Source organism: Hordeum vulgare, chromosome 3H (assembly GCF_904849725.1).
Source record: "Hordeum vulgare subsp. vulgare chromosome 3H, MorexV3_pseudomolecules_assembly, whole genome shotgun sequence".
In the NCBI taxonomy this organism is placed as follows: Eukaryota; Viridiplantae; Streptophyta; class Magnoliopsida; order Poales; family Poaceae; genus Hordeum; species Hordeum vulgare.
In genome coordinates this window covers 340,311,151-340,326,845 of record NC_058520.1, presented here as the reverse complement: position 1 = coordinate 340,326,845, position 15,695 = coordinate 340,311,151, and positions in this window count along the sequence as shown.

Here is a 15,695-nt window from a genome sequence, read left to right as displayed (position 1 = left end):
ATGTAAGTGGTAACTCGCCAGTTGGGTGATCTACAGTATGTCTACAGGGATATTATGACTCACCAATTCAGTAATCAAAGGCGTATGTACGGGAATATACTAACTCGCCACGGTGGAAGGAGGTGAGCAGCAATTCTAAAAAAGGTTTTTTTTCCTTAGGGATATTCCCGGAAAAAGGATAAAACATGTTTCTAAAGATGAGCAATAATTTATGGATCTACGGGTGGATCAAATTAAAGAAATAATGCCTGTCGAAATTACGGACGCTATGAACGCAATAACGTGACAGGGATGCCATATGGATCTATGAAGTAAACACTAAATGGTCAGGAGATGCGGTGAAACTACCGTGATTTATTACTACGAAGAATCTACCATAAGCATGCTGGACGGATTCAAGATAAAGGGGGAGGTGTTCATCTCATTCCGAGGCTGACCTAGAAGCACATGGGGATTCGAGGTCTAACCCTAATGGAGGAAGGGTGTTTACCTGAGAGAGGAGGACGATGCCCGGAGATGGATGCGGACGATCCGCGACGGAGACCACGCCTTCGACTGGCCTCGGGACGCCCGGACTGTGATGGTCGGCGATGGAGCTTCGGGAACGGCGAGGAGGCCGAAGCGCAGGTGTGAGGAAGACGAAGCTGACAAGGAAATGAAGTGGGGTAGGTGACGGCGCCCCCACTCCCCGTGCGGTTATTTAAAGGCCTGACCCTGGAAACGAAACGGCAGGCGCGAGAATAGAGGCGACAGATTGAAAACCAGCAATGATGGCGCCTGGATTTTTGGGATAACAGGGTGAAGATGAAAATATCCGTTGGACAATTACGTCAACAAATCCCAGAAATGGAGGGAAAAGGTGATGTCATCAATAAATAACTTGGCGGCTTAGACAGTTTATGAGGGATGGGGCTGGTCATTTATCAAAAGATGGAAGTAGTACGAGTCGCCCAGAGTGAGCATGGAAGTTCATTGGCATGAATAAATTCAAGTCAATCTGGGGCCTAATGTTGGGGATATTACGTGCGGTGTAACCCGCCCTAATTGGGCCGGGTCACCAAAGGGGCGACTCATACATGGTTAGCGCAAGCCCTGGCCCAGGGGCCCATGAACCGGATGGCGGTTCAGGATTGATGAAGAAGATAAGCCGCAAAGGAGGTTCCCAGTCTTGGAAAGCACGACGACTTAGAGATATGGAAGACCACGATCTGTAACGTGGCTAGGACTTCTGTAAACCCTAGGGCCTCGACCTGTATATAAAGGTGAGTCTCTGGGGCAGATAGGTTAAGTTACAAATAATCGAGAGCTAAGTCAGGCGAGTTACGCCCTCCTTGTAATCGAATCCATCATCAATACACACAAAGCAGGACGTAGGCTTTTACCTCCACACGAGGGGCCGAACCTGGGTAAATCTGAGTCTTGCTTCCGCTCACCCCCTTTGAGTCTCCACCAAGGTGCGATGGCTTCTTCACTAAGTCCTTTCACGAGGACATCTGTCGTGAAAAAACCACGACACCAGGCGACACTAGGACCAACGTCATCCAGTTGTGTGGCGGTTTAGGGATCCAGAAAAGGGGTAGGACAACTTATCCCCAAATGAGCCTTCATGAATCGGTCCGGAACTGGCAGTCGACATGGTTCTACTGCAACGATATCGCATCTCCGAACATGTCGACTGGCCTCCCTCCTTTCACCTTAGATCGTCCGACTGCCCCTAGAATAATGAATGTATTCGAGGATGAGAAGGCAGAGGTGGAGATGTTGGTGGGCGAGGTGATCAACTTGGTCTGGAATGGACTTACTGGAATGGACCTGCTGGAGACGTTCCTTAGCCAGCGCATTCAGCCCCTTCAGGCGAGGGACCATGCCATGTGGCATTACTCGGGTTCTGAAGATTGCACTCGGTCACATCCTGAGGAAGTTTTAGAAGAAACGGTAAGCCAGTGGATCAGGAGCATCAACGGGCCTTGCGATAACCCCATGGGGTCCAAACGAGTCGCGCCTTATTCCACTGAGAATAAGCCGCGGAAACCGGTATGTAATATCTTTTCTGATTGTGTTGATGTCTTCGTCGAATGATTGTATACTTGTCCGACTGACTCTGCTATCTTTGTTCTTTGTAGGAGTGGACGAACCTGCACTCTCCCGTATCCAACGGAGAGCAGTTTGATCTTGGGGTGGAAAGTGAAGGTGGCAGTGTCGATAGCGATTACGCCGACGATAGTGAAGAGAGCGAAGATGCCTCAGATGATAGTGAAGAATAAAACCAGTCTCCTCCGTGCCATGAACTGCGATCCAAGCAACGCCACGACCCAGCGGCTGCTCCGAGCAAAAGGTCGCCTCCAGCAGTAGGAACGTGAAGTGTGACCAGGCCACTGCGACTGACTCCGCGGAGAAGGCTGCGAAATAGCCCAAGCCTGATGCGCCCAAGCTTCGGAAGGCCTTGCCCGAATGAGAATCATTGTGCCGGTTGCCTCAGCGTTATCTACCCTTTTTGTTTTGCCATTATGACTTTCCGGGTTTCTGATGACCAAGTGTAATTCACTCATCAGAGCTACTACCTCGGTGACGACTCCTATCGAGGCTGGGGAGGACCACATGGACTTGGACGTCGTGGATAAGCCTGCTCCTCGACCAGGTATGATAAGCATTAATTTTACTTTGTTTTATGGATTGGATCTATCAACTGAGTTGGTCGTCACCGTTGTAGCTTCAGACGTCATTTTCTTAGATGACGAACAAGAGCCGCATCATACAACTGCAGAACAGACTCAAACCATGCTTGCAACATCTGCGTTGGGTATGCGTGCGACGCCTGTGTCGAGTGTGCCTTTGGTCGGTTCGGCTACTATGGCTATAGCTCCTCCGATTGGATCGACTATTGTGATGATTGTGCCGACTGCGCCTCCGGTAACCCACGCTACCACTGTAATGATGCCAACCTCCTCAACGCTTGCATTTTCCATGCACCGTGTCCCAGAGGATCAGACTGGAGCTGCAAAAGAGGCTATGATCCAAGCTGAGCTGATGATGTAGCGGACTAAGGAGGCGTTCGAGGCCATTAAGTTGGTGTATGATGCCAGCTCGACGCTACACGCGAACATCCGAGTAAGTTCCACTTTAAGTTAGTTTTGGATTGAATTTTGTCAATCTTGTTTTCTGATTGAATCTTGTCAATCTTACTTTACACCCATTGGGGGTACGTCGTGTAGCGGTTTGTCTTTATTCTAGTGGGGGCACGCTGAGTGAACCCACTGGTGTAGTCCCCGAGACTGCTGTTGAATGCTTGCATCAGCATGAGTCTGAATTGGAGAGTCATGCTATGTTTTTGACTCGGCCAGACCGGACCTGGTCGAGTGGTTTTGTATCTAGTGGGGGCACTCTCAGTGCACCCACTGGGTGCAGTCCCCGAGACCGTTGTCGAGTGCTTGCCTCGGCAGAGGCCTAATTGGGAATTAGCTTGTGTCTTACTCGGTCAAGACGGATCCGGTTGAGTAGTTTCATATCCAGTGGGGGCACGCTAAGTGCACCCACTCGGTGTAGTCCCCGAGACTAATGTCGATCATTTATGAAGGTCATTAGTCTTAAGAACTTGGGTGGGTGCGGTGGACCGCTAATTGGTCGAATGAATTGTATTTCTCCACTCGGAAGTAGAAAAATAATAGTGTCGACTGAAACTGATTTCTCCACTCGGGAGTAGAAAAATAGAAGCGTCGACTAAAACGAATTGTTGATGTTTTTTAGAAGTCTTGCGAGATTGGGTCGAAATACACCCAGGTAGAATCAGAAAAAGAACCAGCTGCAGCTCGAGTACGATGCTATGAAGAAAGTGCTCAAAGACAAGGACCAAGTCCTTGCAAAGCTTAAGGAGAAGTCCGAAGCCGATGAGGAGAAGCTTGCGGACTTTAATAAGTTGGTGGAAGAAAATGCTAAAATGAAGAAATAAAGACTCGAGTGGGGGGGAAAGCTTGACTCCATGGCGAAGAGGGGCAATGCTATAGAAAAGTTTGTGAAAGACTTCCCCACGAAGATGCTGGCGACACTCATTGGTATGTTCGTTTCACCGAGTGAATATTCGTGAACTTCATCGAATGAATTGTGACTGATGCTTCGTTTTTCCTTTCGCGCAGAATTATGCCCAGACTTTGAGAAGGAAACCTTTGAGGTGGAGCCAAATCTGGACCCCATCAAGATTCCCGTTCCACACACTTCGGTTGTAGACATGTTCCGTCTCAACTCTCGTCTCCAGAAAGTTCAAGGGTATATTTCTCGGCTGCGGGCCACTGTGGGGAGGATCGACAAGGAATTATGTCGTGGGGACACTTTCCAAATCGACCTGGAGGTTGTGATGGATCGCTTGGATCGGGTTCCTGACAGGGTCCAAGCATGGAAGAAGTGAGCCGCGCGGTGTGCAGCTGATGTCACCCTCTCACTCGTGAGGGTCCATTGCAAGGAGGCGAGAGAAGACAAGTTTAGGCGCTCCAAGTGGTGAACACGAAGAAACTCCAGTTCGAGAATTTCATGGAGACTTTCATCAGCGTTGTGACTCGCATTGCTGTCAGAATTGATCTCGATACCTTCGTCGAGCCTACAAGTCCCGGAGGGCCTTGAGAAGAAAATTGTCGTTATTCCCAAAACTTAAATTTGCCTCGGTATGCCGAGTGTTTTATGTACCGTTAAACTTCATTCGAGTCTGGAACCCAAGTATTTTCTGGCTGCACGGATGACTTTGATCCGTGTCGAGCTCTTTTGAATTTATCTGCTTCTGAGATTTGCTTGGTTTCTCTCGAGTGAATAGATGGCTATTCATTAGGGGAGAGGTTTTTTGACTTAGGCGATTTGCTCGCAGCTAAGTCCCCGAGTGTGAAGTTTTCCTTTCACTTGGGGTATATTTTTACTTAGGTGAACCGTGTTCACAGCTAAGCCCCCGAGTGTGAGAATTGCTCTTCACTCGGAGTATATTTCGTACTTAGGCGAAGACTAGTTCGCGGCTAAGCATCCGAGTGAATAGCTTGTTATTCACTCGGAAAGGTTTTGTAACTTAGGCGAATCATGTTCGCAGCTAAGCCCCCCGAGTGTGAGGATCGATCTTCACTCGGAGTGTGGTTCATACTTAGGCGAAGACTGGTTCGCGGCTAAGTATCTGAGTGAATAGTGTGTTATTCACTCGGGAAGGTTTCGTAACTTAGGCGAATCATGTTCGCAGCTAAGCCCCCGAGTGTGAGGATCGCTCTTCACTCGGAGTGTGATTCGTACTTAGGCGAATACTGGTTCACAGCTAAGTATCCGAGTGAATAGTTTGTTATTCACTCGAAAAGGTTTCGTAACTTAGGCGAATCATGTTCACAGCTAAGCCTCAAAGAGTGAGGATCGCTCTTCACTTGGAGTGTGATTCATACTTAGGCGAAGACTGGTTCGCAGCTAACTATCCGAGTGAATAGTTTGTTATTCACTCGGAAAGGTTTCGTAACTTAGGCGAATCATGTTTGCAACTAAGCCCCCGAGTGTGAGGATCGCTCTTCACTTGGAGTGTGATTTGTACTTAGGTGAAGACTGGTTCGCAGCTAAGTATCCGAGTGAATAGTTTGTCATTCACCTGGAAAGGTTTCGTAACTTAGTGAATCATGTTCGCAGCTAAGCCCCCAAGTGTGAGGATCACTCTTCACTCGGAGTGTGATTCGTACATAGGCGAAGACTGGTTCGCAGCTAAGTATCCGAGTGAATAGTTTGTTATTCACTCGGAAAGGATTTGTAACTTAGGCAAATCATGTTCGTAGCTAAGCCCCCGAGTGTGAGGATCGCTCTTCACTCCGAGTACGATTCGGGCTAGACGCCACTCGATCAGAATCGACACAAATTGAAGGAGTTATGACTTTGACAAGTAACATTGTTCAGCAAACTTCATTCGTTACATCAGATCAATCAGTGATCAAGCATAAAAATGTTTGAGTAAATCTGCATTCCATGCACACGGCTCGTCGATCCTCTTCTGGAGATTGTAGAGTCGATAAGCCCCATTGTTCAACACCTTGGTTTCGAGAAAAGGCCCTTCCCAAGTACGGGCTAGCTTATGAGGTCGTTGCTGATCCACTCGGAGCACCAGATCGCCTTCGTGAACACCCGACTCCTGACATGTTTTGAGTGAAGACGTCGTAGGTCTTGTTGATAGACTGTCGACCGAACCAACACCATCTCGCGTTCCTCCTCTAGGAGATCCACTCCATCTTGTCGTGCTTGCTCGGCTTCAGCTTTTGAATAGAGATCCAGTCGGGGTGAATTATGGAGTAAATCACTCGGTAGAACGGCTTCAGCTCCATACACTAGGAAGAAGGGTGTTCGCCTAGTCGACCGATCGGGGTTGTCCTCATACCCCAGAGAACAGAAGGTAGTTCAGTCACCCAAGCGCTCGCGGCATACTCAAGGTCTCGCATGAGTCGAGGCTTCAATCCTTGGAGGATAAGACCATTTGCTCGCTTAGCTTGGCCGTTGGTTTGGGGATGGGCAACAGATGCATAATCCACTCAAGTCCCTTGGTTAGAGAAAAAATGTCTGAATTCATCCGAGTCGGAGTTTGACCCATTGTCCATGATGATGTTGTGCGGGACTCCATATCGGAATGTAATTTCTTTCATGAACTTGATGGTCGTGTGGGAATCCAACTTCTTGATTGGTTTAGCTTCGATCCATTTGGTAAACTTGTCGACTGCAACAAGCAAGTGCGTGAACCCACTCTCACCTGTTCGGAAAGGCCCGGCCATATCTAGGCCCCAGACAGCGAACGGCCAAATGAGAGGGATAGTCATCAAAGCAGATGCAGGTTTGTGAGACAAGTTGGAGTAGAACTGACAGCCTTCACAACGATCAACGAGATCTTTGGCCATTTCAATCGCACGCGGCTAGAAGAATCTGGCTCGGTATGCTTTGGCAACGATGGTCCGGGAGGACGCATTATGGCCATAGGTCCCCGGGTGGATTTCTTCCAGAATCAGTTAGCCCTCCTCAGGGGAGATGCATCGTTGAGCTATGCCGGTAACGCTTTCTATATAGAGTTGGAAGGCCATCACCGTGAAGGCCTTCAACCTGCAAACAATCTGTCTGGCTTCGTCTTCGTCTTCTCGTAACTCTCACCTTAAGATGTAAGCAATATACGACACAGTCCAGTCGAGTGTGATTACCAGAATTTCCATGATCAGATCAACGACTGTTGGAACATCGACTTCAGTCGGATTGGAAGCACTTTTAGGTTGCGGGTGCTCTTCAGTGAAAGGCTCTTCTTGCACAGACGGAGTGTGCAAGTGCTCCAAACACACATTGCTGGGTATAGACCTTTGAGTGCATCCAATCTTAGCCAACTCATCAGTTGCCTGGTTTTTCAGTCGGGGTACATGGTGGAGTTCTAAGCCTTCAAACTTCTTCTCCAGCTTCCTCACTTCATTGTAGTATCCAGTCATGGCGCGGTTCCTGACATCCCACTCCTTCATCACTTGATTAAGCACAAAATCTGAGTCGCCGTAGACCATCAGGCGTCGGACGTCGAGTGAAATGGCCATACGCAACCCATAAAGGAGATCTTCATACTCAGCTTCATTGTTGGAGGAATCGAAGTGAATCTGGAAGACATAATTAAGCTTGTCGCCTTTCGGAGACACCAATACCACACCAGCACCAGACCCATTTAACATTTTGGAGCCATCGAAGAACATAGTCCAGTGTGTCGAGTGAATATGAGTTGGTTGTTGTTGTTCCACCCACTCGACCATAAAATCAGCAAGGGCCTGAGACTTGATGGCTTTCTTTGCCTCAAATTTGATGTCCAAATATAGAAACTCCATGGCCCATTTAGCCACTCGACCCGTTGCATCTCGATTGTGAAGAATCTCTGATAGTGGGGTATCACTGACGACTGATATGGAGTGATCTTGAAAGTAATGCGCCACCTTTTTTGTTGACAAGTATATTCCATAAACAAGCTTCTGGTAATGGGGATACCTTTGCTTCGAAGGGGTCAATACTTCTGATATGTAATAGACTGGGCGCTGGACCTTGTAGGCTTTACCTTCTTTTCTCTCGACTTTCAGAACTTTGTTGACGACCTGATTGGTGTCTGCAATGTATAGGAGCAGTGGTTCTTTGCTGTGCGGAGCAGCAAGCACCAGCTGGGTGGAAAGAAGAGCTTTGAGCTCTACAAACGCTGCTTCTGCTTCATCATTCCACTCGAACACATCTGATTTCTTCATCAGTCGGTATAAAGGCAGTGCCTTCTCACCGAGACAAGAGATGAACCGACTCAATGCTGCGAGGCAGCCTATGAGTTTTTGTACGTCGTGCACCCGCACAGGGCTTTGCATTTGGACGATGGCGCCGATTTTCTCGGGGTTAACGTCGATTCCTCATTCGGAAACGAGAAAACTAAGTAACTTGTCGCCAGGAACGCCGAAGGTGCACTTGGCTGGATTTAGCTTGATATCATACTTCCTCAAATTAGCAAATTTTTCTGCTAGGTCAGTCAGCAGGTTGGAACCTTTGCGTGACTTGACCACAATATCATCCATGTACGCTTCAACGTTCCGACTGATCTGGTCGAGCAAACACTTCTGGATCATGCGCATGAAGGTTGCACCGGCATTCTTCAAACTGAAAGGCGTGGTGATATAACAGAAACACCCAAAAGGGGTGATGAAGGCTGTTTTTATTTCGTCTGGACCAAACAGACGGATCTGATGGTAGCCGGAGTAAGCATCCAAGAAAGACAAATGCTTGCACCCCACAGTCGAATCGACAATCTGATCAATGCACGGGAGTGACAAGTGGTCTTTCGGACAGACCTTGTTAATGTTCTTGAAGTCGATACACATGCGAAGGGATTTGTCCTTCTTGGGGACCATGACAACATCGCGAGCCACTCGGAGTGGTAAACCTCGCGAATGAATTTGGCCTCCAAGAGTCGCGCCACCTCCTCGCCGATTGCTTTCCTCTTATATGTTGCAGACCGTCGCATGCGCTCCTTGACTGGCCTTGCCTTCGGATCCACTCTCAAGTGGTGCTCAGTCAACTCCCTGGATACACCCGGCATGTCAGCAGGCTTCCATGCAAAGATGTCCCGGTTCTCACGAAGGAACTCGATGAGCTCAGCTTCCTATTTGTTGTCGAGTGTTGTAGATATGTTGGTCGGAGCAGCATTGGGATCCGTCGGCTGGGTGTGCACTGGCTTGACCTCACTTGCCGACTGAAAAGCGGACTCAGAAGCGGGTTTCTTGGAGCGCATTAGGTCGGCAAGGTTGGCATTCTTCCGATACTCTTCCAACTCTACTACAACCATCTGATGATCTGCAATATTTGATCCTTGTTGCAAACACTCTTCAGCTCTTTGTCGATTCCCCGAGACAGTGATGACTCCTTTAGGCCCTAACATCTTCATCTTCAAGTACACGAAACATGGTCGGGCCATGAAACGTGCATAAGCAGGGCGACCCAGAATAGCATGATACGCACTCTTGAAATCCACCACCTCGAACGTCAGCTACTCTTTGCGAAAATTATTGTCAGAGCCAAAAACAACATCTAACGCAATCTGGCCGAGTGACTTGGCCTTCTTCCCTGGGATAACTCCATGAAAGGACATGGTGCTCTTGCTAAGTCGGGACATCAACATGCCCATCCCCTTGAGACTTTCTGCATATAGGATATTGAGACCACTTCCTCCATCCATCAAGACTTAACGAAGGCGAACACCCTCGACAGCTGGGTCGACCACCAGAGCCTTTCGACCTGGAGTCGGAACAATAGCCGGGTGGTCCCACTAATCAAACGTGATGGGGGTTTGCGACCACTTTAGGTACGTTGGGGTGGAAGGTACTGCCATGTTGACTTCTCTATTGATGACTTTCAGTCGACTTTTGCTCTCAACGTCAGCAAAAATCACCAAATTTGCTTGGACTTTAGGGAAGTCATCTTTCTCTTCGTCGTTCTCTTCTTCACGGTCTTTCCACTCGGCTGGCCTTCTTTGAACTCTTGGATCAACAGTTGACACTGCCGAGTGGTATGCTTTGGCAATATTAGATTGCCATCTTCATCTTTTTTCGTGTGGAATACACACGGCTGATCCAAAACATCCGACTACATCTTGGATTTCTTGGGAGGAAACGGTGCCTTGGACTTTCCCTTGTATTTTCCCGCTGTCAGAGCGGCTGCTTCTGCTGGTGTAGCGCTTTCAACCTTCCGCTTCTGCTTCCGATTGGAATTGGCGTCAGTGTTGTCGACTGCTTTACCTTTTCCGCTACGGAGGCGATATTCTTCTTCTTCGTTTGCATAACGGGTTGTTATTTCCATCATTTTGCTCATTGACATGTCGCCTGACCGACCGAACTTCAGATATAACTCTCGGTACCTAGCGCCTGCTTTGAAGGCGCACACTGCTTGGTGCTTGATAACATTCTCCACTGTATGGTGGAGAGTGGTCCAGCGCTGGATGTAATCGTGCAAGGACTCACTCGGCTTCTGTACGCAATGTCGTAACTCAGAAAGGCCGGCAGGGCGCTTGCGAGTGCCCTTGAAGGTCTTGATGAACACTCGGGCCAAATCTGCCCAACAGTATATGCTTGAGGGTGCCAGCTGATTCAGCCATGCACGGGTCGAACCATCCAGCATCATGGGCAAGTGCTTCATCACAATGTTTTCGTCGCCGCTGCCAATCTGTACTGCAACTCGATAGTCGTCCAACCACGTTTCAAGCTTGGACTCTCCTGTGAACTTGCTGACTCCAGCCGCCAACTCGAAGTTGGGGGGATATCGGCAGAGCGGATTACCCTGCTAAAACACTCGGGACCAGAAACGATGGTACCACTTCCACTCGGATGATCTCTGTAGAGACCATCTCCGTAAGCTCTGCCTCTATTGATCCTTCTCTGCGTGAGCACATCTCTCGCATCGAATCCTGGATTCCGCTCGTCACCGAATGGGCCCGGGTCATCATAGTGTCAGGACACATACGACCCGCTCTGCGGAGGAGAATGCACTCGGCGATGGTTGATACGTCCATTTTGCATCATGTTTTCATGTTGATATTTATCGCTTCTTTGGCTGTTATTTCACTTCACGGTACTATTCTTATGCCTTTTCTCTCTTATTTTGCAAGGTTTACATGAAGAGGGAGAATACCGGCAACTGGAATTCTAGCCTGAAAGTGGAGCAAAGTTGAGATACCTATTCTACGCAACTCCAAAGGCCGTGAAAATCAACGGGATTTTTTTTCCAAATTTATCAAAAATACTAGGCCGAAGAAGTGCAAGAGGGGCACCAGGGGGTGCCCACAAGCCTGCACGGCGTGACCACCCCCCCAGGTCGCGGCATGGGGGCTTGTGGGCAGCCCACTGGCCCACTGGCCCCCTCTTCCGCTATATGGAGGGTTTCGTCCAGGAAAAAAATCACAGAGGAGCTTTTTCGTGGTTTCGCCGCCGCCACGAGGCGGAACTTGAGCAGAACCAATCTAGAGCTCCGGCAGGACGATCCTACCGGGGAAACTTCCCTCCCGGAGGGAGAAATCGTCGCCATCGTCATCACCAACACTCCTCTCATCGGAGGGGACTCGTCACCATTAACATCTTCATCAGCACCATCTCATCTCCAAACCCTAGTTCATCTCTTGTAACCAATCTTCGTCTCCCGACTCCGATTGGTACTTGTAAGGTTGCTAGTAGTGTTGATTACTCTTTGTAGTTGATGCTAGTTGGATTATTTGGTGGAAGAGTTTATGTTCAGATCCTTGATGCTACTCATTACCTCTCTGATCATGAATATGATTATGCTTTGTGAGTAGTTACTTTTGTTCCTGAGGACATGGGATAAGTCATGCTAATAATAGTCATGTGAATTTGGTATTCGTTCGGTATTTTGATGTGTTGTATGTTGTTTTTCCTCTAGTGGTGTTATGTGAACGTCGACTACATAACACTTCACCATTATTTGGGCCTAGAGGAAGGCATTGGGAAGTAGTAAGTAGATGATGGGTTGCTAGAGTGACAGAAGCTTAAACCCTAGTTTATGTGTTACTTCGTAAGGGGCTGATTTGGATCCACTAGTTTAATGTTATGGTTAGACTTTGTCTTAATTCTTCTTTCGTAGTTGTGGATGCTTGCGAGAGGGGTTAATCATAAGTGGGATGCTTGTCCAAGTAAGGGCAGTACCCAAGCGCCGGTCCACCCACATATCAAACTATCAAAGTAACGAACACGAATCATATGAACATGATGAAACTAGCATGACAGAAATTCCCGTGTGTCCTCCGGAGCGTTTTTCCTCCTATAAGACTTTGTCCAGGCTTCTCCCTTGCTACAAAAGGGATTGGGGCACTTTGCTGCACCGTTGCTACTTTTGTTACTTGTTGCTTGCTACGAATTATCTCACCACACAATCACTTGTTACCGACAATTTGAGTGCCTGCAGATTTTTCCTTGGTGAAAACCACTTGTCAGATCCTTCTGCTCCTCGTTGGGTTCGACACTCTTACTTATCGACAGGACTATGATTGATCCCCTATACTTGTGGGTCATCAAGACTCTTTTCTGCCGCCGTTGCCGGGGAGTGAAGCGCCTTTGGTAAGTGGAACTTGGTAAGGAAACATTCATATAGTATGCTGAAATTTCTTGTCACTTGTCACTATGGATACTAATCCTTTGAGGGGCTTGTTCGGGGTATCTTCACCTCGAACGAAAGCACAAAGAGTTGCTCCTCAAGTTGCTGCACCTACTGAAAATATTTGTTTTGAATTTCCTTCGGGTATGCTTGAGAAACTGCTGGCTAATCCTTTTACAGGAGACGGAACATCACATCCAAACTTGCATCTGATCTATGTAGATGAAGTTTGTGGTTTATTTAAGCTTGCAGGTGTGCCCGAGGATGAGTTCAAGAAGAAGGTCTTTCCTTTATCTTTGAAGGATAAGGCGTTGACATGGTATAGGCTATGTGATGATACTGGATCATGGGACTACAATCGGTTGAAATTGGAATTTCATCAAAAGTTTTATCCTATGCATTTAGTACATCGTGATCGAAACTATATTTACAATTTTTGGCCTCGTGACAGAGAAAGCATCGCTCAAGCTTGGGGAGGCTTAAATCAATACTATATTCATGCCCCAATCATGAGCTCTCGAGAGAAATTATCATTCAGAACTTCTATGCTCGGCTTTCTCATGATGATCGCACCATGCTTGACACTTCTTGTACCGGTTCTTTTATGAAGAGAGATATTGACTTCAAGTGGAATTTATTGGAGAGAATTAAACGCAACTCTAAAGATTGGGAGCTTGAAGAAGGTAAGGAGTCAGGTATGAATTTCACTTTTGATTGCGTTAAATCCTTTGTTGAGACAAATACTTTTTGTGACTTTAGCGCTAAGTATGGACTTGACTCTGAGATAGTAGCTTCATTGTGTGAATCTTTTGCTGCTCATATTGATCTCCCCAAAGAGAAGTGGTTTAAATTTCATCCTCCTTTAGAAGTCAATGTAGTTAAACCCACCCCAGTTGAAGAGAGAGTCATTGCCTATAATGATCATGTGGTTCCCAGTGCTTACATTGAGAAACCACCTTTCCCTGTTAGGATAAAGGATCATTCTAAAGCTTCAACTGTCATACGTAGAGGCTATATTAGAACACCTACACCCCCTGAGCAAATTAGAGTTGAACCAAGCATTGCTATTATCAAAGATCTTCTGTCTGAAGAAGTTGAGGGACATAATATTCACTTCTGTGAAGATGCTGCTAGAATTGCTAAACCTCACGCTAGAGACAAACATAGGCCTGTTGTTGGCATGCCTATGGTTTCTGTTAAGACTAGCAAAAGGGCTCGTGTGTTGCAAGGGGAGAAAAAAATACCACACGCTTTTAATCTTTTTATAATCATTTTGATTTATTAAAATAATAAGCTAACTAACTAATGTAGTCAGTCCTATCCTATTTTGCTGAGAAATCAACCCGTCCATTGTTAATTCCACCATGATGAGAAATTGAGCGGAACAAGCAAAGCAAAACAAAGAGGCTACGTGAATTGATCAATGGACTGTTATCTTATTTCACTCATGGGGTAGAGAATGTGGGATCAGATGACAAACTGAAGGTGGTGTTCCATTCTCTGTCTCTACAACAATGCAATCTTACATTCAATACATTCATTCATGAGCAAACAAATCCCCACAAAACAAAATTTCTTGCCGGTGCTTGGCACACGGTTGGAGGCATGGGGAGGGGATCTCACCAGATGATGAGTTCCTGTCGGAGGAGGGGATACGATGAGGGGAGCAAGGGTTAGGCGCCTTTATCTGGCCATAAGGAGTCGTCGTTGTCGCGCCATAACCTCGGAGTTCTCCGTTTGAGCCATGGAGGTCCGCCTCCACCTGCAAATACTTCGCTCCGTCGTGCCTTATCCGCGCGCCGCCGCCGTTCTGCATCGAGCAGACGCATCATCCCCCGTCACTGTAGCTGCCGCATTGATTTGATCCAGAAGTTGTGCTCGAGTGCCGAAACGGGGGCAGCAAGCGGGCAGAGGTACGACCGCGGAGGCGGGTGGGTTGAGATCGACAGCAGTGGTCGTTGAGGTCGGCCGCGGCGGCGAGTGGTGTGGCAGGGGCATCGGCACAGGCCAGGGTGGACCAGGGTCGACGCGATGCGCTCGAGTGCTGCAACGGGGGCAGTGAGAGGGGAGAGGTACGGCCGCGGAGGCGAGTGGGTTGAGATCGGCAGTGGTGGCGGTGAAGGTCGGCCGCAGCGGCAAGTGGTGTGGCAGCGGCCTGGGCACAGGCCAGGGTGGCCCAGGGTCGACGGGAGGAGGCGATGCGTATGGGTATTATTTTTGCAGCGAATCGTTTTTTCCTTTTGCGTTGCAAATAAATGATGGACCGCGGGTTGAATAACAAAAATTACACGGACTTTTTTATAAAAATGTCGCGGTGGGTTTTCCGACGGAAGCAATAGCCGCTTTATTATTAGGTATAGATAGGAGTTCATTGTTATCATGGCTTATGTGACATGGGTGCTAGTGTTAGTGCAATACCTCAATCCTTATACGATGAAATCAAAGACGAGATTGCACCCATTGAGATAGAACCTATAGATGTCACTATTCAGCTTGCCAATAGAGATACTATCTGCCCTGTGGGAATTGTTAGGGATGTTGAAGTCTTGTGTGGTAAAACGAAGTATCCTGCTGATTTCCTCGTTCTTGCTACCGCACAAGATAGCTTTTGTCCCATCATATTTGGTAGACCTTTTCTCAATACCGTCAATGCTCATATTGATTGTGAGAAGCAAACTGTCACTTTTGGCTTTGAAGGTGTGTCACATGAGTTCAATTTCTCCAAGTTTGGTAGACAACCTCATGAAAAAGAGTTGCCTAGTAAGGATGAAACTATTGCCTTAGCTTCTATTGTCGTACCTCCTACTGATCCCTTAGAGCAATACTTGCTTGAGCATGAAAATGATATGCATATGGATGAAAGGGATGAAATAGATAGAGTTGTCTTAGAACAATATCCTATCCTTAAGAATAACTTGCCTGTTGAACTGCTTGGGGATCCTCCCCCACCAAAGGGTGATCCTGTGTTCGAGATTAAACAGTTGCCTGATACTCTTAAGTATGCCTATCTTGATGAAAAAGAGATATATCCTGTTATAATTAGTGCTAGCCTCTCAGAGCATGAA